This window comes from Symphalangus syndactylus, chromosome 22, assembly GCF_028878055.3.
Source record: "Symphalangus syndactylus isolate Jambi chromosome 22, NHGRI_mSymSyn1-v2.1_pri, whole genome shotgun sequence".
NCBI classification, from domain to species: domain Eukaryota; kingdom Metazoa; phylum Chordata; class Mammalia; order Primates; family Hylobatidae; genus Symphalangus; species Symphalangus syndactylus.
In genome coordinates, this window is record NC_072444.2 from 71,032,941 (window position 1) to 71,060,262 (window position 27,322).

The following is a 27,322-nucleotide window of genomic DNA, read 5'->3' on the forward strand; positions in this document are numbered from 1 at the left end:
ACATATATACACATGTGCCATGTTGGTGTGCTGCACCCATTAACTCATCATTTACATTAGGAATATCTCCTAATGCTATCCTTCCCCCTTTCCCCCACCCTGCAACAGGCCCCAGTGTGTGATGTTCCCCTTCCTGTGTCCAAGTATTCTCATTGTTCAATTCCCACCTATGAGTGAGAACACATGGTGTCTGGTTTTCTGTCCTTGTGACAGTTTGCTGAGAATGATGGTTTCCAGCTTCATCCATGTCCCTACAAAGGACATGAGCTCATCATTTTTTATGGCTGCATAGTATTCCATGGTGTTTATGTGCCACATTTTCTTAATCCAGTCTATCATTGTTGGACATTTGGGTTGGTTCCAAGTCTTTGCTATTGTGAGTAGTGCCACAATAAACATATGTGTGCATGTGTCTTTATAGCAGCATGATTTATAGTCCTTTGGGTATATACCCAGTAATGGGATGGCTGGGTCAAATGGTATTTCTAGTTCTAGATCCCTGAGGAATCACCACACTGACTTCCACAATGGTTGAACTAGTTTACAGTCCCACCAACAGTGTAAAAGTGTTCCTATTTCTCCACATGCTCTCCAGCATCTGTTGTTTCCTGACTTTTTAATGATCGCCATTCTAACTGGTGTGAGATGGTATCTCATTGTGGTTTTGATTTGCATTTCTCTGATAGCCAGTGATGATGAGCATTTTTTCATGTGTCTTTTGGCTGCATAAATGTCTTCTTTTGAGAAGTGTCTGTTCATATCCTTAGCCCACTTGTTGATGGGGTTGTTTTTTTCTTGTAAATTTGTTTGAGTTCTTTGTAGATTCTGGATATTAGCCCTTTGTCAGATGAGTAGATTGCAAAAATTTTTTCCCATTCTGTAGGTTGCCTGTTCACTATGATGGTAGTTTCTTTTGCTGTGCTCTTTAGTTTAATTAGATCTCATTTGTCAATTTTGGCTTTTGTTGCCATTGCTTTTGGTGTTTTAGACATGAAGTCCTTGCCCATGCCTATGAACTGAATGGTATTGCCTAGGTTTTCTTCAAGGGTTTTTATGGTTTTAGGTCTAACATTTAAGTCTTTAATCCATCTTGAATTAATTTTTGTATAAGGTGTAAGGAAGGGATCCAGTTTCAGCTTTCTCCATATGGCTAGCCAGTTTTCCCAGCACCATTTATTAAATAGGGAATCCTTTCCCCATTTCTTATTTTTGTCAGGTTTGTCAAAGATCAGACAAATGGAAGAACATTCCATGCTCATGGATAGGAAGAATCAATATCGTGAAAATGGCCATACTGCCCAAGGTAATTTATAGATTCAATGCCCTCCCCATCAAGCTACCAATGACTTTCTCCACAGAATTGGAAAAAACTACTTTAAAGTTCACATGGAACCAAAAAAGAGCCCGCATTGCCAAGTCAAACCTAAGCCAAAAAAACAAAGCTGGAGGCATCATGCCACCTGACTTCAAACTATACTACAAGGCTACAGTAACCAAAACAGCATGGTACTGGTACCAAAACAGAGATATAGACCAACAGAACAGAACAGAGCCCTCGTGAATAATACCACACATCTACAACTATTTGTCGTTATCTTTAAACACTCTTACTAGGATGTTCTAGAGTGTGGTCTTCTGCATTTTTCCTACATAGAGTTTGTTGAGTTTGGGGATGTGTAAATTAATGTTTTTATCTTATTTTTAAAGTTTTCAGCCATTATTTCTTCAAATATTTATTTGTTCTTTTCATTTATTCCTCTCCTTCCAGTTCTATATTATGCATATGTTGGTGTGTTACTGGTGTCCCACACATCTCTGGGGCTTTGATTATTTTCCTTTATTCTTTTTCCCCCTATTCATCTATATCAATTTATCTTCAAAGTTGCTGATTTTTTTTTCTTATGTTATATCAGATCTGTTGTTGAACTTTTTGGTGAATCTTTCATTTTGGTTCTTGTACTACTAATCTTTGGCATTTTCTCCTTCTCCTCCTTCTCCTCCTCCTCCTCCTGCTCCTGTTCCTCCTGCTCCTCCTCTTCCACCTCCTCCTCTACCGTCTTCTCCTTCTCCTTCTTGTTCTTCTTCTTATTCTTATTCTTCCACCTCCTCCTCCTTATTTTTAATATTTTGTCTTCTTCTTCTGAATATTTTGTCTTGTTATTGCTAATAGTCTCTATTTGATGAGATATTATGGTATTGTGTTCATGCTTTCCTTTACCTCTTTGATCATAGTTTCCTTAAGTTTTTTTTTTAACATATTTTAAACAGTTGCTTTAAATTTTTTAAAACTTTAGTTTCAGGGGGCAATATATGCAGGTTTGTTACATTGATAAATTGCATGTTGATGAGGTTTGTTGTATGAGCAAATTAACCAATAGGTAGTTTTTCAACCCACCTTTTCCTCCTAGTAGACCCCAGTGTCTATTGTTCACATCTTTATGCTCATGCATATTCAGTGTTTAGCTTCCACATATTAGTGAGAACATGAATTTGGTTTTCTGTTCCAGCATTAATTTGCTTAGGATAATGGCTTTGGAATTTTTGTCCTCTAAGTATGACATTTGTAGCTTCTCAAAGACAGTTTCTGATGCCTGCTATTTTTTCTGCAAAGGTGTTACACTTTCCTGTTTCTTTCCATGTTTTTTAATTTTTGTTGAAAAGTGAGCAATTTAGATAACCTGTTTCAGCAACTCTGGATATTGATTCCCTACCCCCACAACCAGCCTTTATTGTTGTTTGCTTCTTTATTTGTTTAGTGACTTGGCTGGACTATTTTCGTGAAGTCTCTTTTCCACTTCAATGTGTAGCCTCTAAAATTTTCTTCAGAGGGTGAAGCCTTGGGCATGTGCATAGTCACCTAAGGATAACAGCGGTTTTACAGGACTCTTAGACTGCCTTGTTCCCTGTCTCTCTTTTAAGTTGTTTGACTCCTTTTAGTTCTACACTCAGGTGTTAGCCTTAGCTAATTAATTGCTGCATTGTTTTCAATACTGCCCTAAGACATAATTGTTTTACAGTCTGATCCATATAAATTTGGGCCCCTTTACAGAGATTATCTTTGAGACCAGGCTTTCAAGTGAATTCCAATCCACAAAAGACTCTTAGTTATTTTTTCCCCTGGTTGTCTCTGGTAAACTTTTAACTGGTTTATGGTTTGCCTTGTTATTCTGATGAAACTAACAGCCTTCCCTTAATTTCCTAAGGGATTAAGGGAATTAATTTCCCTTAATTTCCATATTTGCCATTATTTTCAACAGCGTATGTAAACTTGAACTTTTCCACACTCTGCTTAAAATAGTCGGTTGTTTTGAGTAGAGATTCAAAGCTCTCTTTTCTTACCTTACCTCTTCCCCTGCACAAAACATCTGCACCAATACTCTGGATTTGGGGGCATGGAAAGCGACCCACTTCAGTTGGAGTAACACCCTGGCTGCATGCACAGGTCATTGTCCTGGGGTTGGGACAAGAGAATAGCCTTAATTCACTTCTCAACTTTCTTTTGCCAGCATGAAAACTCTGCTCCACAAGCAAGCTGGAGTAAGGGCAATTACAGCCATAGTATTTTCAGCCTTTTACACCTAGGGTAGAGTTTCTGTCCTTTAAGTTGGTGCTGGTGGAGAAAGAGACCCTGCAACCTCTCAGCTGTTCTTGGCTTATAAAAACCTTCTGCCACATGGAGCTGGAAGGATAAGAAATGCTGGTGTCCTACCTCCCAGAGCTATACTGTAGCGCTTGATTGGAAACTTGGAAAGGGTGCTTTATGTTCTTGGATGTACCTGCCTAGAATAGAGTTTCCATCATGCTGAACTGAGAAGAGAGAGGGAGGGAGCTATTAGTAGTGTTACTGCTATAAGCTCTTACTGTTCTTTCAGAGATTGAGTAGATTTTCTTGAATAAATATTTCTTCATTTGTTTTATGTTTTCAGTACCATTTCTAGAAACTTTAAATGGTTAGGTTGGTTTTTAAACTAATTTTCATGATTTCATTAGAGAGAGAGTCCACAGAGCTCTTCACACTACCATTCTGGAGTCATCTTCCCATTAGTATGTTGTTTTGGTTTTTTTTGTTTGTTTGTTTGTTTGTTTGTTTGTTTTGAGATACAGTTTCACTCTGTCACCCAGGCTGGAGTGCAGTGGCATGATCTCAGCTCACTGCAACCTCCGTCCCCCAGTTTCAAGTGATTCTCATGCCTCAGCCTCCTGAGTAGCTGAGATGACAGTAGCGCACCATCAAGCCTGGCTATTTTGTATTATTAGTAGAGACAGGGTTTTGCCATGTTTGCCAGGCTGGTCTCAAGTGATCCATCCACCTTGGCCTGTCAAAGTGCTGGGATTACAGGTGTAAGCCATCATGCTTGTCCCCACTAGTATGTATTTATATATATTGAATTGTGAGAGAAATGCTTAGTCTGCTGAAATGGGGCTTTATTTTAAAAAATAAAGCACACAGAAATTCAGGTAAAGGATTACCATTAAAAATTGTAATTGGTGAATTAATGTGACAAATGTAAAGTAATGCTTACACTTGAGTAGGGCTGAAGATCATCTGGGTGTGTGGGGAGTCAAGATTTTTGATAATCTCTCCCACAAGCTACTGAGTAAATAGTTTTCAAGAAGAGTCCTTCAATGTGTATTTTTAAACCAGTGTACCCAGTCGATATGATATTAAATGAGGTTGTCAAAGTATTCTACTTTGAGTAATATGGGATTAGAAAAGTTGAAGATGAAATAACTGCATTCAAACATCTAAGAGACATGTAAAGGAAGAGGAAAGTGTAAATTAAAAGATATGCATTTTGAAGAAGACAAGAAGACTGTAAAAAAGTAGAGAATTGTTTTTTGGCAATGATTGACCAACCCTGGAACCCAGTAAGTGAAAGAACAGGGCTGATTTATAATATCTTGAATTAAATGATGGACTCTAGGTAAAGCTAAATTGTAAAGCCATAGGCATATCAAAAAACAAAAACAAAACAAAACACAAACAAGGGACACCACCAATAACCCATTAATAGAAGTAAGGGAAGGGAAGTGAGTCTGAGATATAAGTCAATAACCAAAGTAACAGGCTGACAGCAGAAAAGAGTAATGACATGAATATCATGAACAGGACAAAATACAATTCTATAAATGAGTCATTGATCAAGTTAGAAATATAGAAATCACTGAGATTTCAAATAGTAAGAATTCTTCAGAATTTTAGATTTAGGGAGACTACAGATGCTGCCTAATCATTCAATATTGGAATAACTCATTTGTTTCTTCATTTATTTATTGAACAAGTTTTTATTTTGGAGTGGCTACTAAGATTATGCACTGAACTAGGGGCTTGAAGCATGTCAGTGAACAAAATGAATAAAGATTCCTGCCATAATGGAGTCAAATCCTAAGGCCTAGAGAAACATAATAAATTCTTATGAGTTAATTATTAGCACAAGGAAGAGTAGAGCTCATAATTATGAATATTCATTTAGCATCCTAAGACCCTAACATTGGTGAGAATAGACAGAAAATGATATAGACAGAAAAGTCATACTGGATGAAAATGGTGAGAATGAAGACATTTAAAACCTCAGGTGTTAGGTTTTTACAAGGACCACCAAAAACAATAATTCAGATCTCAACTAAAATCTATTGTTTCAAGATACTACTGATCTCACAATGATTGACAGAGGTAGTTTCCTCAACTACATAGGATGTGATTCAAGATTTTAAAGAAACAGGTGTTTAGAAGCCTCTGGGCAATTATAATAATAATTTTAGTTAATACCTAATGAGCACCTACTATATGCTAAGCACAATGATCCAGACTACATCTGTTACATTGTTTAATGCCAGCAACAATCATGTGTGCTATGAAATAGTATCCCTCTAACTTTATTGGTGAGAAATTATGGTTTAATTTCTCTGCACTCACAGACAGACTCAATGGGAGAGGTGGGGTTGGCTTAAGATTGCTTTTGGCTTAACTATTATATCATCCTGACCATAATTATACTTAAACAAACAGATTGTTCTATACTCAGTAGTAGGAAGAAAACAGAGCCTTTAGAGAAAAGAAATATATGAACAAATATTAAGATAAACCTTTTCTAAAAAATTGGGATACATAAAATGGCAAAAAGTGACCATCAATTTTAGTAACTATGTGAACATACAGATTATGTGTGGTTTATATAAATAGCCTCCCTCTTATATGATTATAAGATTCCACAAGTGTGATTGAGTTGCATCTTCAAATCGTTAACAACTATATCCTTTAAACTTCCTTACAAGCTTTAATATATGAAGAAAAAGAGAAAGAATTATCTATTTTCTATACTGGAAAATATTCATAATTGATTAATAAAGATTGAGCAGCACCAGGCTAAGCTAAGCAGTACATCTTAGATATCTGAAGCTCTGCTCAGTTTATTAAACCATGTTTCCTCTTCTAGTTTTTTTATTTCTTTTTTGTAGACTGAAAACTTGATCCCCTAAATAAATATGAGGTGATTTCAGATTCTTAAGCAGTAGTAAAAAATATGTCTGCCTCTACCCATGTTCTTGGGCTAATTGTAGGATCTTTGGGTAATTGAGTGAATACTATACCTTATTCAACGCTAAGTTTAAACTCAGGCTGCATTCTAAAATACATGAGCAAACTTTGTCATCTACAGGTGGGAAATTTCTATCTCCCTGGCTATAGAAGGATATCAATCTTGGGAAAAGAGGTCAGTCAGTGTTGTCAGGATGCATGGATAGCTCCATTTGGTAGGAGTCTTGAGTTGGAATGGGATATAATTCCCATTCAGAAAATATCTGCCTCCTTTTAGAATTGCTCCGTATAATTCTATTTTCTAGGTAAATTTGCATTTTAGGTAATGTTCCTGGTTCATGTTTGCCATTTTTAGATGGCAATGTTGTACAAAGTTGTTGATTCTCCTCATGAAAATACCAAAACATGAAGACCATATTTAGAGAATGGAGGGGAAATTTATATAGCAGCATGTTTTATAATGAGATAGTGGCATATCCAGTCATCTCAGGTTCATGTGATTTCTCTTCCTTGTAGTCCTCCATGTAACTGCAGTATTAAACACCAAATAGTCATATAATATTTTTGCCCTGTCAAGTTTTAGGACATGGAGCCAAAAAAATGAATTCTGTCCCAATGCATTGCTGTAGATGAAACAAGGACTCAGCTGGATGACACCTCCTCTCTTTGAGAGGTCACAGCGCATTTGACAAGAGTGCTTATCTCTTGAACTACAGCTGAGCAAATGCTTAACTACAGTATGGTTTCTCATACTGTATATCCAGCTTTGTTAAAACCACAATAATAAAAAAGAGTGCATTATGGACTGGAATTCAGAGTAAAAATAAAAAATAAACACGTTAAAAAGCTTTTAGCAGATGGAAGCCCATTTTGAATTTATAAAGATGCCCAACTGATGTAAAGTGAGCAAAAATGATAAACTCAAGAGACCCAGATGTTGTTTTATAGCCAATTTAGTAAAGAGAAAATAAACCAGCTTATTTTGTAACTTAGAAAAAAAGCAAGAAGTTTAAAGGGCTGATATTATAGAATTCTTCATCAAATTATTTCTCTATAAAATAATAGGCTGTTTAGAAACCTAACTATATATAAATGAGTTACTTATTAACAAAATATATGATGGGAGAAATGGGCATTTATTAGGTAAGCAAATTACTTGCCATACAAATAAGCTCACTTTGATAATCCTTGTGAACTTGAAAAAGGTCAAAAGGTTATGCCAAAAACAAATTATGTCTTCAAACCAGTACCCAACATTTATAGTGCTACTTAACTGCATTTCTTGTTGAAATCCGCAGAAGAGGTTCACAGGTCACAGACTAAATTAGTTTGTCTAGCCTTTAAGAAATAGAGAAAATGAGTTAAAATTCAACTTGTACATCAGCAATAACACCAGGCGTGTCTGGCTATGCTGTTAGATATGAGGTTGGCAGCTACCATAGCCATACATTATGTTTTAGCAATTATTCAGACATCGCAGTCATTATAATAAATTAATTGATTCAACAAAGAATCTGGAAATTTGCATAGTCTGGAAATTGAGAGCCTATTTTCAAGGTTGCCTAGGGTTGTAAATGTGAAGGAATCAGATCATTGGCTCTTTAGGCTTCTCATACTTCACCTGCCTACTTCTTAGTTTTCTTTTCCCAACCAATGGAGAAAAACACAGGCCAACACAAAGACGCCACCATTCTTTATCTCTATTCACGTTTGACAAGCTAGAGATTCTGAAGTTTTATCCTAAAATTCCCTCTGCTTGTAACCACCCTCTTATCTTTCTTAATTTGAACGAGTCTTCTTCAATCATTAAGAACTAAACCCTTTATTTTAGTTCAGACATTACATCTTACAGATAATATTTTCTGGACTCCACAGATTGTGCTATATGTTCACATTTTATAAACCACCTTCACAGCACTTTTACATTATGTGAAAATTAAATGTTTGCGTCTGTCATTAGAACTAGCCCGACAACATTGTGAGGGTAAGGAATTATGTCTTGGCATACTCCAGGCCTTTGATAAATATTTGACAGATTGTATTTAAGTTCAGAATAGTCCTTTGGGAAACAATTAACAGTATATAAAGTACTAAAGGTATTACGAACACATTAAAGCTGATGTGACTTTGTAGTCATGTGTATGAAAACATTTCAACTGCTGACAGTGGAGACAATACACTAGAATTCATATTAAGCACCAGCACTTAAGCTATTATATCAAAGCTATTTAACCTCGCTGAGCCCCGGGTTTTTCATTCATAGAATTGATATTGGTAATATTTAGCATACTATGTTCCTTATAATATAATCATTAAAATGCCCTTAACTGACTCATTGTAAACTACTATTATAATAGCCACTCTTGTTAATATTATCATTGTTGGCAAAATTGGCGGTGAGTTTTCCACAGGTTGTAGTAAGATAAGTAAAATTAGGAATCTACAGATAGTACCAGGCAAACATTCAAGATGGCTAATGAAGTCATTTTAACATGTTTAATCAAAATAAATATAAATATAACTATAATGTGTCTTGTAACTTTTTATTAAAAGTTTTACTTTCAGGGGTCGTCTCCCAGTTTGTTTCTTTCAGAGTGTATATTTACCTCCTTTTCCTGCAAACATAAATTGTCCAGTACTTGTTTAGCTTCTTCAATAACTTTTCTTGGATGTTTTGGAAATTTTGAACATTTTAACATTTGAAAAACTTTATATGCTATTCTCAATATTGAAAATAGATTCTAAAGGTGTGAGTATTTTCCAGTCAAAATTTAGAGAAATAAGATGAAGGATATATTGGATTAAGCATGTTCATCTGAGTCTATATTTATAAGGCAAACAAGAAGAATTTCACTGGTAAAGGATGATTGTTTTCAATTGCCATTTATTTTAATTTAAAAATTATTTCTGATTAATAAGCACTTTTTTATAAGGAATCCACTTAATCTCTGTGTGAATATTCTGTAATGTATAACTTATGAGAATATTCAAAAATGCATTTTCAGCAATTAGATTTAAAGGATTTTTTTAATTGAAAGCAACCACTGCTCTCCCCTCTTTATGATAAATTCATTGATTAATCAATTTTCTTTCATTAAAATATTATCAGAGAATTTAAAATAAAAAGTAGCTATTAAAACATTCTTGGCAAATTGTCTTCACAATACAATCTGCTTTATTTATATAGTATCTGCCTTGGGAAGATTGCTATAAGACCAAGAGACTCCACGGGCACTATATATTCCCATTTTAAGGATATTATAGAACTGAAGTATCTATCATTGGTTACAAACATATTGGAAAATAGCAATTTTGTGCTTAACTGTAAATTTATTTGATTTGTATTAATCACAATCACATATTCATGTCTATCTAATCTTAGAAGATATCAACTCAATGAATTTATACCCTGCTTCATTCACAAATGAATTGTGCTTCTGAATTTTAACATGCTATTCCTAAAACTATTAGCTGTGTATCTGCCTTATGGGATGTTCCTACATAAGCTGGCTGTTCATCAATTTGCTGTCCATACATTTCTTTGAAAGCTATATTATAATTAGAGTTTAGGTTAATACTATTCAGTAACCATAAAACAGACATAAAATAATTATAACTCATTTAGTGAAATTAGAAAAGGAGCAATTATTAGACTCCCATTGTGAAGCTTTGCTGTGAGGGATAGATAATCTATCTGCAAGATGTACTTTAAGAACACCATTTTCGAAGAAATAAACTAGATAGATTACTGCTTTGTTTTTGTGCACTTGAGGCAGAAGGGGTAGAACTAAAAACTTGCGTATGTAAGGTTTTTGAACTTTCCTGAATATTTTTAGGCAGATTGAAAAAATCATTCAAAGGATAGTAAAGGCTTGTAAGAGATTTTTGCTCATTCTAAAATTTGTGAAGCTAAAAAATTAGACGTCTGAGAATTTGTAAATATGTTCCACAAATTGATGTGTATTTGTAACGTACATTTCCCATAGTTTTGCAAAAAAAAAATTGTTTTTCACATTTTAATGGATTTAAACCCTGTCTGAAAATCTTAATGATCATCCATTGTCTTCAGTGTACTTCAGGGGATTGATTTGCTTGAGTGCCAAGAGAAGTGTACTGGACTTTACAACTTACTTATTATCTTACTGTCCACACCCTGACAAAGGTATCTTCATCCATCCAGAGATAAACGAGAACAGATAATGTACAACTTGAAAATTTAAAGTAGAGAAAGTAACAGTTTTTCTGCATTCTCTTTTGTAATGTCTTGTTTCATTGAAATAGTTGTACTGCAATATGAGACTTCAATGTCCAAGGAAGAAAAAAAAGCTATCTCTCCATTAATATTTATGTATGATCTATCTGTGTATCTGTTATCTATTCATGTATATTTTATAGAAAGTAAATCAGACAAATCAAGTACATCTGTACATTTAATACTGTTCCTGGGAAGGATGTATGATGGCAAGGATTTATATTTCTGAGCTGGGTGAGATGGCACTTTCTTTGATATGAAAGAACCTGGTGACATATCAACACCAACCCCATATGGCACTGAGGGAAAATAAAATCTCTTAGCATTGGCTTTAAATGAGGCAAGAAGAATGTCCACTCTTTATTCCCAGTTTTCCTCAACAATATGTTATTGCCTTGCGTTATAATGTTGTCAAATCTACAGTGTAAACTCAATAAAACAGAAAATAAATTGTGCCACATATCACAGTTGGGGGACGGTTGGGAAGAATAGTAACAAATACAAAACAAAAAACATGGGGTAAACTGTTTTTAACAAGTTGAGTTTATCACTAATTTTATTTGTATAATATATAAATTCTATTTTGATTTCTTCTTGATGAAAGCAAAGATGTATCCAGAGAATTACCCTGACCACTATGAACAAAAAGAAAGAAAGAACAAAGGCTTCCTTCTGAGAGTACTTTTCTGTCATTTAAGTCGTTTACATGTTTTTTTGCTTTTATCTTTCTTTCTTGCTTTCTGACCAACCAGGGATCCAATGTTAGCACAGGGTCGGTGGGGCTCTGTCCAGCCTTAGACAGATGTTGCCATAGTCAGGACTTTACGACAACAGAATGAGATTTCCACAATCCACTGGTGAGTTCTGTGACAATAGTTAAGCTTGTCATTTAGAGCAAATAAAAGACAAGTCATTGATTATTTTCAACACTCACTACCTTTTGAGTTCATGAACGCTTTTGTTGTTCCCATCCAAAAATAATAGTTAGCAGCTCCCCCAAATAGGCCTCATTATTCATAGTCCTGGGAAAGACTCTCAGGCATCATAATTTACATTGAGCCAAAAGGAATTAAGACTTTTAAGATGAGTTCAGTCTTGCTAGACAAGTAAGGGGAATTAATTGAATGAATGCAAAATTAAAAGGAAATGATGAATTTGGCTAATTTCTTCCCCTTCCACTGTTCCAGTATATTCCTCTGACCATTCTCCAGGAACACTGCTTGAACTAACAGCTGTGAATTATAGGTTTCCAGTAAAGTATAGAGGTTTTTTTTTCCTTTTTTAAAAAAGCAACTGATGAACAGTTGTCTCAAAGATTTAGAGGATTCATTCCAGTTTTTAATAATCCCATGTGGCTTTAATATATTTTAATACTTTCTCTCAACATGTTTCCCACCATACAGCTGAGAAATTAGTAGGGCAATTGACATAGGAAAAACAGAGTATTTTTAGGGCTCAGGTAAGAATTTAATAACAAAAAGAATGGCATTATAAACCAATGCTTATAGTTTGTTAATTTAATCAAATTGATCAAATCTTTGTTAAAAATAACCATGTCTGAATTTTTTATTTGAAAAATAAAAATTATAATCCATCTACCTATCATTAAAATGTCATCAATTTATGAAACTTATCAATCATATTAAGTCTATAAGATACAGCATGGAATAAGAAAATCACTTATTCTGGCAAACTGTTTCACATTTGCTGTGGTTGCTTTCCCTATCACATTTCCCTTAGATAAATAAGATAAATGATGTTTTAATATTGATAAAATTTCATCTTCTGATGGAGAGGAGGTATAAAAGGGGGGAAAGGGGAGACTATATTGATTATCCAAATAGATGTATTAATAGCTTCAAATAAATCAGTGCTAAAACTTTTAACAAGATATCTAAATTAAAATATCCATAATATTTCATATGAACATTGGTGGGATTAACCAAAAAAAGCTAGATATTTAAAAAATCAGATTGTAATAAGGAAAAAAGTTTTACAAAAATATCTAGGAGATGATTCTTACTATTGGTAGTACATTCTTTATTATGAGCTCTCAGCATTACTGTATGTATATTTTAATGATATCAACAGTGGAGAAATAAAAAGTAAGTCACTTCTTCCTGAAAGTGAAAAAATATATTTGAAGAGTGTTATATTTTGGGGAACTTATTTTGAAAATTAATGTAAGTTGATCTTTCAAAATTTTCAGGTAATTTAAATCTTCCAATTTTGAGAAAAAATACAAATATATAAAAAATTAGGATTCAAGATAACCTTAATATCATGTATTTCCTTCAGTATAACATAATGACAAATTATTTTAAAATATTTTGCAAATTGTATGTGTAATATTTATTTGTATAATTTATAATGTATATAATGTATTTGTAATACAACTAACTTTTAGGCACTTAGGTGTTAATATTCTTGAAATTTATATAGAAAAAGAATGTGTATATATAACATATATTTCTAATATACCTAGAATAAAAAATAGCACCTTAGTATATTGCCAGCATATTTTGAAATGTTGACATTTGTCTTTGGCAAAATCTGAAAGATTTTAGCATAAAACAATATTAGTTTTCATTGTGAATATGTGAGAACTGTGCTCTGTATATTTTCACTGCAATCCCAACATGATAAAATAAGCATGACCATCCATCTCTCCCTTCTATTTCCAGACCACTTCAGAGCCGTATGGTGCCCTTCAACCTCAACCTTGCCTTTTGAAAGACTTTTTGTTAATTTATTTTATTTTCATAATTTTAGTTATTTTTACTTTTCATTGCACCTCAGTAAAATATTTTGAGATTTTTAAGATGAAAAACAAAGCAAACTCGTGAAGAAAGCTGCAACTGTAAGCAGTGAGAGTTAACATGATGCTTAGGTCCCAAGACTTGGATGTCCTTTCTGATCAGTAGCAATAATATTGTTAGAATAAAAATCTAAACCTATGCCATTCTCAAAACCAAAAACCATGACTGGCCTTTGGTGTTCTAAAATGTTTCTTTTATCCAAAAAAGAGTAACTTCTAGGCTACTTAATCAAAGTGAAATGTGAGATTGAAGCCAAAACTAACCAAGATTTAACTTTAGTCATCAGATACAAATAAATTTTAAAACGCATGTATTTATAATTAATTACCAGTTGTAGGAAGCCACATTTTTCTACCTGAATAAACTTCAGCCATAAGATGGATAACTGACAAAACAATACAAAATTTGCTGAGCTAACTTACATCTAAAACTATAAGTCTATTCAGGTTAGAAGTAAAATAAAAGCAGACATGTGCCAAGGAAAATTTATCATACACTACACATAATGTGAATGTATTGTCAAATGGAGTAAATTTGAAGTGATACGATATATTATTTCTCTAGAGTCCATTATAACATTAATTCTTTGAATTTATGTCAGGTTTACAGGAAATTAAAAGAAAGAATAAATGAAGTTGGAAGTGAGGGAGGGATACAGGAAAAGAGAAAATGAAGGAAAATTGAAAGCATGAAGAAGCAGAAAGCTAAATAAAATCAAGCATTGCTATAATTATAATATAATATGTGACCAATTGATCGGGGCAAATGCTCATTACATCAGAATTAGCACCTTTCTAGGATGATAATTCTGATATTTAACTAACATTCCTTCTCCAAATCAAATTTGTACACTTTGTTTACTTTATTATATTCTTTCTAGAACCTCTCTCGATTTGTATAGCAGTAAATTAGCACAAATGTCTGTAACAGAAGGAGGCTCTCCAAAAAGATGAAGACATCTGTCTTTGTGAGGAGGAATAGAGAGCCTACAAGAGGAATGAAGCAAAAAGGATTCCCCTGTGTAGGAAGAACAGAGCAGAGCCAAGGGCTGGGGCATTCTGACTCCAGTTTACTCAACAGGGAGTGTTGTATTAGTAGCACTACGAGAAAGGTGGAAAATTTAGGTGGGATGTCTCACACACATACACAAGCAGTATCCAAGACAGAAGAAGTATTGAGAAAAATACTTCAGTACAGAGGTAGAAATGACTGCACATCTTGAAATTACTATGTGTTACATGAAAGATTAGAAATTCAGACAAGAGGTACATTTTCATGATGTTGATCTAATTTTATAGCATGTTATACCAAAAACAACGTGCTGGGTAGTGATTAAAACAAGATGATAAAATGGGTGTTGATTGACTATGTCCAAAAACGCTTTGTTTAAGCAATATAATTCCTTCCTATGATCAAATATAATTCATGTGTAAGAACTACACTACCATGAAAAGTTGTTGCAATAGAAACTGTCTGATAGATAGTGCCAGAGTTGAAGAGTTTTAAAGAGAAGAAGATACTTTGAAAATCATGTAGGACATATTTTGGACATGAGGCAATCAAAATCTAGAGGTATCAAACTTTCTTATCCAGAAATCTCGTAACCACTGATATACATCGATAGATAAGATTAGATATACATATAGAAAATAGATAAAAATAGACAGAAGATATATATATATATACACATTACATAATTATATATGTGGGATATATATATATGAAAAAATATAGTTACATTTGTAGTTAAATGTAAATATATATATTTGGGATAAATTATAAGTTTCTTTTTTGCATGCTGTTATCTCTTTAAATAAGAATGTTTATAATTATATCATAATCTCTTTCTTTTAAAGTAAATAATCTAATATGTTTCCTAATTTTTTTTATTTTATGAATACTGAATATTAAAACGGCCCTCCTTTGGATCGACTTAGTCGTTTTATATATGAATTTTACAATAGTGAATCAGATGATAAATGGCTTGGATGTCATAGATGTCACCTGCTTTCCTTTTACCAAAGTACATATATATATACACATATACACACACACACACATATATATACACATACATATATATATATATATATATGCATGACTTTTTGTAGCCTCAAATCTCCCATCCTTCCAAACCAAAATAATTTATGATGTTTAATTTAAACATGAATTGGTATATTTGAAGCAGTGGATAGCCCTTCTATGTCAAGAATATCATCAGCTTATTAGGAAAAGGATTCAATTCTAATTTCTAATAATATTCACATTTTTCCTGACTCTATCTTCAACGATTGGTCCAATCTATATTATCTCTCAACTTTGCCTATTAACATCACTAGCACTTCTTTTTATTAGTCTCTTGGTTCTCACTGATGTTTCTTTCATACATGATGATGCTTAAATTTAGTTGAGCCATAAGTTTCAGTTTAATTCTGAGGCTCTGTGATACCTTCAGCACTTTTTCAATCTATGATTACAGTAACACTTTCTCTACAACCCCTTTAAAATTCTTTATTAATTCTCTAGTAGACAAGCCATTTTTAAGAGAAAGACTAATTAGAATATTGCAATTATCTTAATGTATTGTTTGCATTTTAGCAAAAAAATTCTTTAAATACACCTTATGGAATAGTTTAAACACCAACTTTTCATGAATTTTACTAGAAAATTCTTTGGCTTGTAAATCAAAGAATATATTTAACCATAAAAAAGTGCCATTTTTTAATCATGCTTAGTTATTTTGCCCTGGTTCAGTGGTGTTTTTTGAATAATGGTTATTATTTTCCACAGTTGGTATCTCAGTATGAGAGCTAATCTGATGGCTTAGAGGTATGGGATTTTCAATTGTGACAGATATTCAACCACTTCACAGCTAAACCAGTGAAATCTCTGTCTTATGTGATGTCCACAGATGAACTTCCAAAACAATTGATAAATAATCTGGATAATTTGTCTCCCCATTAAGACATTCCTAGCCACCTTGACATTTAATGTGCTTTTTTTACTTTTGTTGAAGGATGCATATGCAGGCATCCAAAAAAGATTAGAAAGTTAAATTTTGAGTCTTCCAACCGAATTTCGAAAGTGAAAGTGGTTATGGAGGGAATGATTATTTCTATGGCCTCTCAAGCTAGGCCATAATTCAAAATCTACAACATTTCCATTAATGTGTTTAGTTAATTGGGTTTGAGGAAATCAAAATGGCAAATAAGTTTTCTTTTTCATTTTTTCATGAGAATCACCATTTACTTAATCTATTTCTTAAATTTTACCTGAATACAAAACTTACAGTAAATTGGATCTTGCTGGATAAAGTTTGGAGATAGTATTCTATGACTTCTGTGCTACAAAATTTTTATGAATGTATTATTCTTCCTCCACTATTTGGACAAAAGTACCTTAAGAATGAATTAAATGTGCGTGAGTGAAATTCTTGTCTTCAGTTGCGTTTCCTAAATGCAGAGCTTCAGATAGGAATTTAATTGTACACAATGCTTTGAGAGTGTATTTATCAGGAAAAACCTGTAAGGAAGAGAGAAGTGTAACATAAAGAAGAGAACAGGGAGTAGTCCAGGCAGGGATGAGTCTGTGGTGAAGTTAAGCCTTGGGCTCTTACCACAGTGATAAGGTTCTCCTGATGGTTGTCCCACATTGGGTCAAAGGGATCTCAGGTGTTTGTGGCTCATATGAGTTCCCACTGGAGCAGTTGGAAAGGTCATGTAATATTCTACATACCCTCTGTGAGGCAGGTTCTCACTAAACTAGATGAAGTCTTTTGAGAAGCTCATGAATACTAGTAGTTAGCTGCAGAAACTTATGCCTATTGGGGAAATCTGAGTAAGGTAGCAAATAGCAATAAATACACCTAGATTTTATTATTTAAAGCAGTGACTCTCAAAGTGTAAAGTATGGAACAGCAGCATCAACAGCATATAGGAACTTGGTAGAAATGCAAATTTATTGGTCCTACCCCAGACACAGTAAGTCAGGAATTCTGAGATGAGACCCAGAAATCTGTGCTTTAAAAAGCATTCCAGGTGACTCTGAGGCATGCTCAAGTTTGAGAATCACTATTCTAATGTAATCTTGGTAAATCTATAAAAAAAGATAATAGCTCTGAAATAATATTTGCCCAACTTATCCCTCTTCCACCTTCAGAAATGAAAGAAAGACCACTGGCTGTATGAATGACGGATGCTGAGATAGAGACGGGAGGAAAGAAAAAGAGTGAGTTATTGGTATTGATTCCTGAAAGAGATCCTTAGCTATGCCTCCTTCTCAGACAAAGTGGCAAGAGGAACAGGAATGACAGAATTCCTAGGTGAGTACAGAATATTCTAGGGCAGAGTAGAATGTTCTCTTGAGAACGAATACTAAGTTCCTAAACCTTTACAATGTCTACAGATTTTCCTAGTATTGCTACTGCAAAAATCTTTGACACGAGTTTACATAAAAATAAAAACCCGACAACCATGCAAAATTTATATGAACAAATAAAATGGAGAGCAAAACTTTATCATTTGAGACTTCTAATTTTAGGTAAAATGGAGTAACAGAAACAATACGTATCATCCCATCTTAAGCCAATAGAAAAAATACAATTTTTTTAAAAAATATTTTCTTTTCAGACATTGGACAATGTGCAACATAGGACTCTGATTCTTAAAAGAAGGAAATAAATAAGATTAGCCCCACAATTGCCCAAGTTTATTGCCTGAAGGCTTTTTCCAGGCCAAGTGTACAGAGGTGGAATCCAAATGAAGCTCAGAAATCTTTGTCATCTGAGTTGAAGAGAGAGCAATTAGTCTTTTGGGAGGCTTAGACAACTAGAAATTTTTAAAGCAGAGTAGGAGAGAAGAAAGTGGTGCATGGGGAGAGAGTTTTAGAAATCTGCAAATAGGGTACTCTAACATCTTTGACTGAGTGCTGACATTCTGCGTGTGTGTGAGAGAAAAAAATACTTAAGGCTGGGGATAGGAAGAGCAACAGAATAAAGGAATGACAGAAAAAATTCTGGAGCTTCTGCAGGAATGAAAAATAATCCTCAGCCTTAATAGCCAATATTTTTTAAAAACCTTGCAATACATGGGATATCAGATAAAAATTCCAAAAGACATCCCTTTAATAGTGGGGTTAGGTTAGTCCTAATTTAAAGTTTGCTCTAGAGCAGCCATAACAAACCTTAAAAAGCAAGTCTTAAGTGGATCCAGCTAAATCAAAGTAATCTAACTGATCTTCAAGAATTAGTGTAAAGCTACAGTTATCAAAATATCACGGCATTAGTGAAAGGAAAGACACATAGATTAATGAAATAAAGAGAGTTCACAAAGATACCCACACATTTATGGGTAACTGACTTTCACCCAAAATGTTGAGGTAACACAATGGTGAAAATAATAATCTTTTCAACAAATGTTCGTGGTATAATTGGCACATTAATTATTAACTGCTGCATAACAAATTACCCCAAACATAATGGCTTTTAAAATAATAGTATCTCACTATTTCTATGGATTAGGAATCATTGTTAAATTTAGGTGAGTTCCTCTGATTTGAGGTCTCTCATACACTGTGAACAAGGTGTCAGCTGTGGCTGTTGTTATTTCAAGGACCCAATGGGAAAGGATTTTTTTCAAACTGACTTTCACAGCTTTGGACAGAATTTAGTCCCTCATGGGCTGTTGCACAGTTCCATTTTATCTGGGTCTTCTTCATTAAGGAAGCTCACAACATAGAGTGAGATGGAGAAAGAAAAAAGGAAGTTATGGTCCTTAAATCCTAATCATAGAAGTGACATCCTATCCCTTTTTTTATTTTTTATTCATTAGCGACCAGTTACTAGGTCCAGCCCACATAACAATCAGAAAATAGAGATTATTGGAGACATTTTAGAAGCAGCCTACTGCAGTCTACCCTCTTGTCCCAATGTTTTATGTCCCTTTATGTACACCATACATTCACCCTTTCCCCAAATTTGTAAGTCTTATCCCCTTACAGTAGTAGCTTAAAGTATGGAATCCCATTATTTCTCTCAGGTCCAGGTCCAGAATCTGTCCAGGTACAGATTCTTAAGTGGAGCTCCTAGACTCTAGTTCCACTCAAACACTATACCTGTATAATTAATGATAAAAGTTATCTGCCCTCAAATACTTCATATATAATGGTGGGACAGGAACAGGTTAACTGCTATAAATGGCCATTAATATATTAACAGAAAAAAAATGCCTACTCTTGTCTTTGCCTTGTACTATATATAACAATTAGCTTGAGGTAGATTATTAACATAAATGAAATCAATAAAATTGTAGCCATTTCAGAAGAAAACATAGTAGAAAATCTTAATGTCCCTTTGGGAGGCAAAAGTAGCTTAGTTACATATATTTGCATTTATATTTCTATATCTATATGTTAGTGTGTATATATATAAATATAATATATATAGTAACATGTACATATATATTACACACACTCAAACACATATATATTGAACTTTAGCATAGTTACAAGCTTTAATACTTAAAGGACATTCTTAAGAAAAGGCAAAGACAAGTAGAAAGAAGATCTTTACAATGTATATATCTAATAAAGGGCATATATTCAGAACTTCAGAACATAGAAAGTATTTCCACAATGAAAAAAAAAAGTCAAAAACCCAATGAAAAATATGGGGACAAAAATTGAACAGCCACTTCACTGAAAAAGACATGGATGGCAAATGACCACATGAAATTATTCTCAACATTGTTAGACATTAGGGAATGCTAATTAAAAGCACTATATGACAACTAGAATGGTTAAAATTAAGACTGAAAATATTGAGTGTTAGTGAAGATGTGGAACAAATGGAACGTGCATGTATTGCTAGTATGGGGAACAGTGTAACACCGTCCTACTGGAAAATAGTTCATCAGTTTCTTATGGAGTAAAATATATAACTCACTATTTCTATTCCTAGTTATTTATTCCTGGGAACTAAAACAGACCCATCCAAATAGCTGTGTGCAAATATTTATAGCAGCTTTATTTATAATAGCTAACAGCTGGAAATAACCCCAGTGTCCTTTAACCCAATCCTTAAGGTATAAAAATGTATGCCTCATATATGAACTTTATTCATAATGCCAAACCAAGAATCACAAATATCCAACAACTAGTGGCCAATAAAATAATATTCAGCAATATTAATGAATAAACTACTGATATATGCAATAATAAGGATGAATCTACAAGTCTTAGGCTAAGTGAAAAAAGACACAACAGATTACATACTGTATGAACCCATTTATATTGTATTTTGATTTTGGATTAGTCAAGACTATAGGAAGAAAAATCAATCACTTCCCTGGGCTAGCAGCGGAAAGAAGTCATTGATGGAAAGGTGCACAGAGAAAGTTGGAAGATAATGAAAATACACTATATTATGAATGTGGTGGTGGTTATATGGATGTATACATTTGTCTAAGTTCATTGAATGATATACTTAAATTAAGAGTAAATTTTACTGCATTTAATTTGTACATCCAATATACCTTATTAAATGAACAAAACTACACTGAGAACTCCCACTATGAGAAGGGTGCAATAGGTGTCACTGCAACAATTAGAAAAAGCTGAATATATTTCAAAAATCTTTTTTTTTTTTTTTTTTTTTTTTTTTTTTGAGACGGAGTCTCGCTCTGTCACCCAGGCTGGAGTGCAGTGGCGCGATCTCGGCTCACTGCAAGCTCCGCCTCCCGGGTTCACGCCATTCTCCTGCCTCAGCCTCTCCGAGTAGCTGGGACTACAAGCACCCGCCACCACGCCCGGCTAATTTTTTGTATTTTTAGTAGAGACGGGGTTTCACCGTGGTCTCGATCTCCTGACCTCGTGATCCGCCTGCCTCGGCCTCCCAAAGTGCTGGGATTACAAGCGTGAGCCACCGCGCCCGGCCTCAAAAATCATTTTTATAGGCATGAACTTTGTCTTTTTTTGAGAGAGAATCTCACTCTGTCGCTCAGTCTGGAGTGCAGCAGCGTGATCTTGGCTCACTGCAACCTCCACCTTCCAGATTCAAACGATTCTCCTGCCTCAGCCTCCCGAGCAGCTGGGACTACAGGCACTTGCCACCATGCCCGGCTAATTGTTTTGTATTTTTAGTAGAGATGGGGTTTCACCGTGATAGCCAGGATGGTCTCAATCTCCTGACCTCGTGATCCACCTACTTTTGCCTCCCAAAGTGCTAGGATTACAGGTGTGAGCCACCACGCCCAGCCGACATGAATTTTTTTTTTTTTTTTTTTTTAAAGCAAAGATCTTATGAACGACATTGCAGAGAAAACTTTTCCAAGGAAACTTCATGTCTCCCAGATATTTTTCCCTCTAGGAGAATTTGCCAAATTAGAGTCATTTTTCAGTACTTGGTTGATGTTCAAATTATCTAAGTTTACATAGTTTGATGAGATAAACCAGCTAAACGTTTAATGTTCTAGCAGTACAGGAGTTACACTCTGGGAATTTGAGAAAACCTCATCATTATGCTAGTGTTTCCTAAAGAATATTATAGAACTTCAAGACTGTGCAGAAGGATTCAGAATTAATGTGAAAGTTTCCGAAAGCCAGCACAAAATCTAGCAGAGTGTCGTGGACATTGGGAAACAAAGACCTGGTAGAGGAAGAGATTGGTTCAAACACTGGTCTGGTTTCTCCTTCAAGACATTTGCCATACTTTAATGCTGCATTGGTTTAAAAGTTTGAAAGCTGAGTTGGGAAACTCTAGAAGTTAAACTCAGTTTCCTCTAATCTCAAAAAGATAGAGTCAGAGAACAACCAGGCTTCCAATGAAAGAGTGATGCCCAGGAAACAAGGCCAACAAAAGATACAAGGAAACTTAGTGAAACCATCAAAGTTCTGCAACAAGTCAATCATAATTTTATAGAAGTTTCAGCCCTTTGTCTTTCTGTCTGAGAGAAGGCAAACGCCCTCAGGTGGAGAATAATAATAATACTGTAAACTTCTGTTTCCCTTTTACATAATATTTGACATGTAATGAAAAATATTATATTCTAGATCTAATTAGAGACAGGGAGTTATGCACACAAATCAAGAAAAAAACATGCAAAAGAAATTTACCAACATATTACAAAGACATCGGTGTCAGTAAGCAAAGACATCAACTATCCATGATTACTATGTTCAAGAAAATAGAGAACAAATATGGAAAACGTAGGTGAAAGGGAGATGATCTCAACCGAATATCAGAAGATATAAAAACAAACAAAACATCCTAGAACTGAAAAATAAGAGATCTGAATTTTAGAATTCAATGGATGGGTTCAACAGAAGACTGCAAACAGAAAAACATAAGATTTGTAAACTGGAAGATAATTCCGTAGAAAATATAAAAACTGAAACGGAGCAAGGAAAAAAAGAGAAAAGAAAAAATATAGCAATAATGTACAACATGTTTAAAAATGTTCAAAATATCTGTAATGAGCATCAGATAGGAATAGGAGAAAGAGACTAGGACATAAAATTTGCAGAAATAATGGAAATACATTTCTAAACCTTTTGAAAGATGTCAACTCGCAGATTTATGAAGCTCAGAAAAATCTAAGGATAAATATTAGGAAAACCACACCAAGACAACTGCAAAAAGACATTCTAAAAAAGAACCTTAAAAGCAGTTAGAGAAAAGTGGATACATGATCTTTAAAGGTACAACAAAAACATAAAGATGATTTATAAACAGAAATTATGAAAAGCATAAAACAAGGGAATTGACATCTTACTGCTGACAGGAGATAACTGCTAACATAGAAAGCTAGCAAAATATCTTTCCAAAAGGAAAGGTGGACAACAAACTGAGGAAATTTATGATCATCAGGTCTTCACCAAAAGAAAAGCAAAATCAAATTCTTCAGGCAAAAGAAAAACTGTTCCAGATGAAAACAAGAAAATCAGAGAATGAAAAAAAGTAACAAAAGGATGAATATATCATAAAATATAAGCATATAGTGATTACACAAAACAATAATTGTGCAGCTTTATGTGATTTAAGTTATAAATAAAACTAAAATGTGTGAACATAATGTTTTACAATCTTAGGGATTTGGGGGAGGTAGAACGTAAATGGTCTGATCTTCTGGCAATATGTCAGAAACAGTAAAAGTAACAATTTTTAATAAAAAGTAAAATAATAAATGCTGTCTTCTACAGTAATCACTATGAGAATAATTAAATAATTAAAATGGTATAATTGAAGAAAATATGGAATAAGAAAAAAGTTGGTCAATCAAAAAGATGGCAGGAGAACAATTATTAAAGTAAAATAAAAAGTGGCCAAATACAAAATTAATAGTCTGGTTGTAAATAAATATACAAATATATCAGAATTAATTTAAATGTAAATAGACTAATTACCCAAATAAATGTCTGAAATTTTCAAAAATATTTAGAATACACACTTACATGTAATCTGCTCATAATATGTAGGAAGACAGAAAGTTTGAAAATACAAGATTAATGAGCATACAAACACTGACTAATGGAACGTTTGCATAGCTATATTAATATTAGACAAATAGCCCTTAGGCCGAAGGCATTACTAGAAATAAAACACGGTTATTTCATTATAAAATAGTTATTTCATTATTTAGTGATCCTAAATTTGTATGCACTCAAAAACAGTCAAAACATATAAAGTGAAAATTTACAGAAGTAAAATGAGAAACAGACAAATCTACAATAATGAGAGAGTTTAACCCTCCACTTTCAGATAAAGAAATTTTCAAATATTGTGAAAGTAATATACCAGATTTGGATATAAAATTTAGTTAATCTAAGGAAATAAATCTTAAATTCACTGGCAAAATATCTGAAATTTTGCCTCAAAGCTTGGGAATAAAACAAAGTAATAAAGAATCTAATTTCCATTTTTGATATGTGATGTTTGACTGCTGAAAGATTTCAAGCCCCACTGCTTGCTCCTCCTTCACCTTCTGCATCATATTTGGTCAAGCTGATAAGAAATCCTGGTTCTCTCTTTCTCTCTCTTTCTCTCTCTTTCTGATGGGGTGTTCAAATGACCCCAGAATCAGCCTGCATGAGAGGAGGCTCACCCTAGTACCACCCCCAAACCAGTATAAAATCTTAAACTAGTCACCTCTCCCAGCTTTCTCTCAAGCCATGTTCAGCCCTGCTTTGCAGCCTGCCCTTCTTTCTCTAGAAAGCCAATAATAAACCTTTTCATATCTACTGAGTATGCATGTGGTACCATTAGTCTCAACATCCAAACCAAATATTGGATGAAGTGTCCATCTGCTTCCATGGGGTAACTACAAAAAGTATATCTGTTATCACCCCTTCTAATAAATATTTTACTGCATGCCTTAGCTAGTGAAAAATGGCACACACACACACAGAGAGAGAGACAGAGAGAGAGAGAAAAAGAAAGAAAAAGAAGAAAAGAGAACATAATAATTGGAAAGGAAGAAATAAAAACTCATAACACAGGGATAAAATGGTTTTATACCTCAGAATTTAAAAGAATTTACAGAAAACTCTTTAGAATAAATGTGTAAATTTCATAAGGTTTATGGACACAAGACCAATAAATAAAATAAATTGCATTTTCATGTACCAAGAAGCAAATGGAAAATGAAATTCTGTGAAAAGATAGCAATTACATTAGCATCAAAATCATCACATCCTACTAAAATGGTGTTCCATTTCTCCACACTTAAAGCTACAAAATATTATTTAGATAATTTTTAAAAGAATTTGAGTTAAACGGAGCACTATATTATGAATATAGACTGGAATGGAAGATTCAGTATGTTAAAATGTCCTTCTTTTGGTCAAATTAATCTATGGTTTCAACCCAATTCCAATTAAAATATAATTGAGTATTTTTGTGTAAATTCACAAGGTGATTATAAAATTTATATGAAAATTTAAAAGGCCAAGTTAGAAAGGCAATGACACAGAAGATGAATAACACTCACCAGCTATCAAGTCTTAATATTAATATAAAGCTGTAGTGGCCGGGCGCGGTGGCTCACGCTTGTAATCCCAGCACTTTGGGAGGCTGAGGTGGGCGGATCACGAGGTCAGGAGATTGAGACCACGGTGAAACCCAGTCTCTACTAAAAATATTTAAAAAAATTAGCCGGGCGTGGTGGCGGGCGTCTGTAGTCCCAGCTACTTAGAGAGGCTGAGGCGGGAGAATGGCGTGAACCCGGGAGGCGGAGCTTGCAGTGAGCCGAGATTGCGCCACTGCACTCCAGCCTGGGCGACAGAGCGAGACTCTGTCTCAAAAAAAATAAATAAATAAATAAATAAAGCTGTAGTAACTAATACTAATTAAAAAACAGTTTGGCACAAAAACAAAAAACTGGCCAATGGAACAGAATGAGAAGCTGAATAACAGAGGAGTACCTGTCTCATCATACAATTTATAACAATGATGACATGCAGCTTAGTGGAGCAAGCATAATGTTTTCGGTAAATGGAGCTGAGACAATTAGTTATCATATAGGAAAAAAATTATTTTTTTGTTTTGTTTTGTTTGAGACGGAGTCTCGCTCTGTCACCCAGGCTGGAGTGCAGTGGCGCAGTCTCAGCTCACTGCAAGCTCCGCCTCCCGGGTTCATGCCCTTCTCCTGCCTCAGCCTCCTCAGTAGCTGGGACTACAGGCACCCACCACCACAACCAGCTGGAAAAAAATAAATTTAAAACCTTTCCATACAGCAAACATACAAAGATAGTACATATAGATTGCTAATCTTAATGTGAATGTAAAGCAATTATGTTTTAAGAAAACATAGAATACCATCATAACTTTGTAGCAAACAGAATTTTTAGCAGGACTCAAAAGTGCTAACCATATAATAAATAGTTGGAAAATAATTAATAATGTTTTTTAATAAAAATATTAGTGGGTAAAAGATAATACATAGTTTCATTCGCGTCCATGTGAAGAGACCACCAAACGGGCTTTGTGTGAGCAATAAAGCTTTTAATCACCTGGGTGCAAGTGGGCTGAGTCCGAAAAGAGAGTCAGCAAAGGGAGATAGGGGTGGGGCCATTTTATAGGATTTGGGTAGGTAAAGGAAAATTACAGTCAAAGGGGGGTTGTTCTCTGGCAGGCAGAGTGGTGGTCACAAGGTGCTCAGTAGGGGAGCTTTTGAGCCAGGATGAGCCAGGAGAAGGAATTTCACAAGATAGTGTCATCAGTTAAGGCAGGAACCGGCCATCTGGATGTGTACGTGCAGGTCACAGGGGATATGATGGCTTAGCTTGGGCTCAGAGGCCTGACATTCCTGTCTTCTTATATTAATAAGAAAAGTACAACGAAATAGTGGTAAAGTGTTGGGACGGTGAAAATTTTTGCAGGTGGTATGGAGAGATAATGGGCGCTGTTTCTCAGGGCTGCTTCCAGCGGGATTAGGGGCGGGAGAGTGGGAGAGATTAAGCTGAAGGAAGATTTTGTGGTAAGGGGTGATATTGTGGGGTTGTTAGAAGAAACATTTGTCATTTGGAATTATTGGTGGTGGCCTGGATACAGTTTTGTATGAATTGAAAAACTAAATGGAATAAGAGAAGGAGAAAAACAGGTATAAAAGGTCTAAGAATTGGGAGGACCCAGGACATCTGATTAGAGAGTGCCTAAGGAGATTCAGCATAGTCCTGCCAGCAAAGATTATTTATTTACTTCAAGAGTTAAGAGTGGCAGTT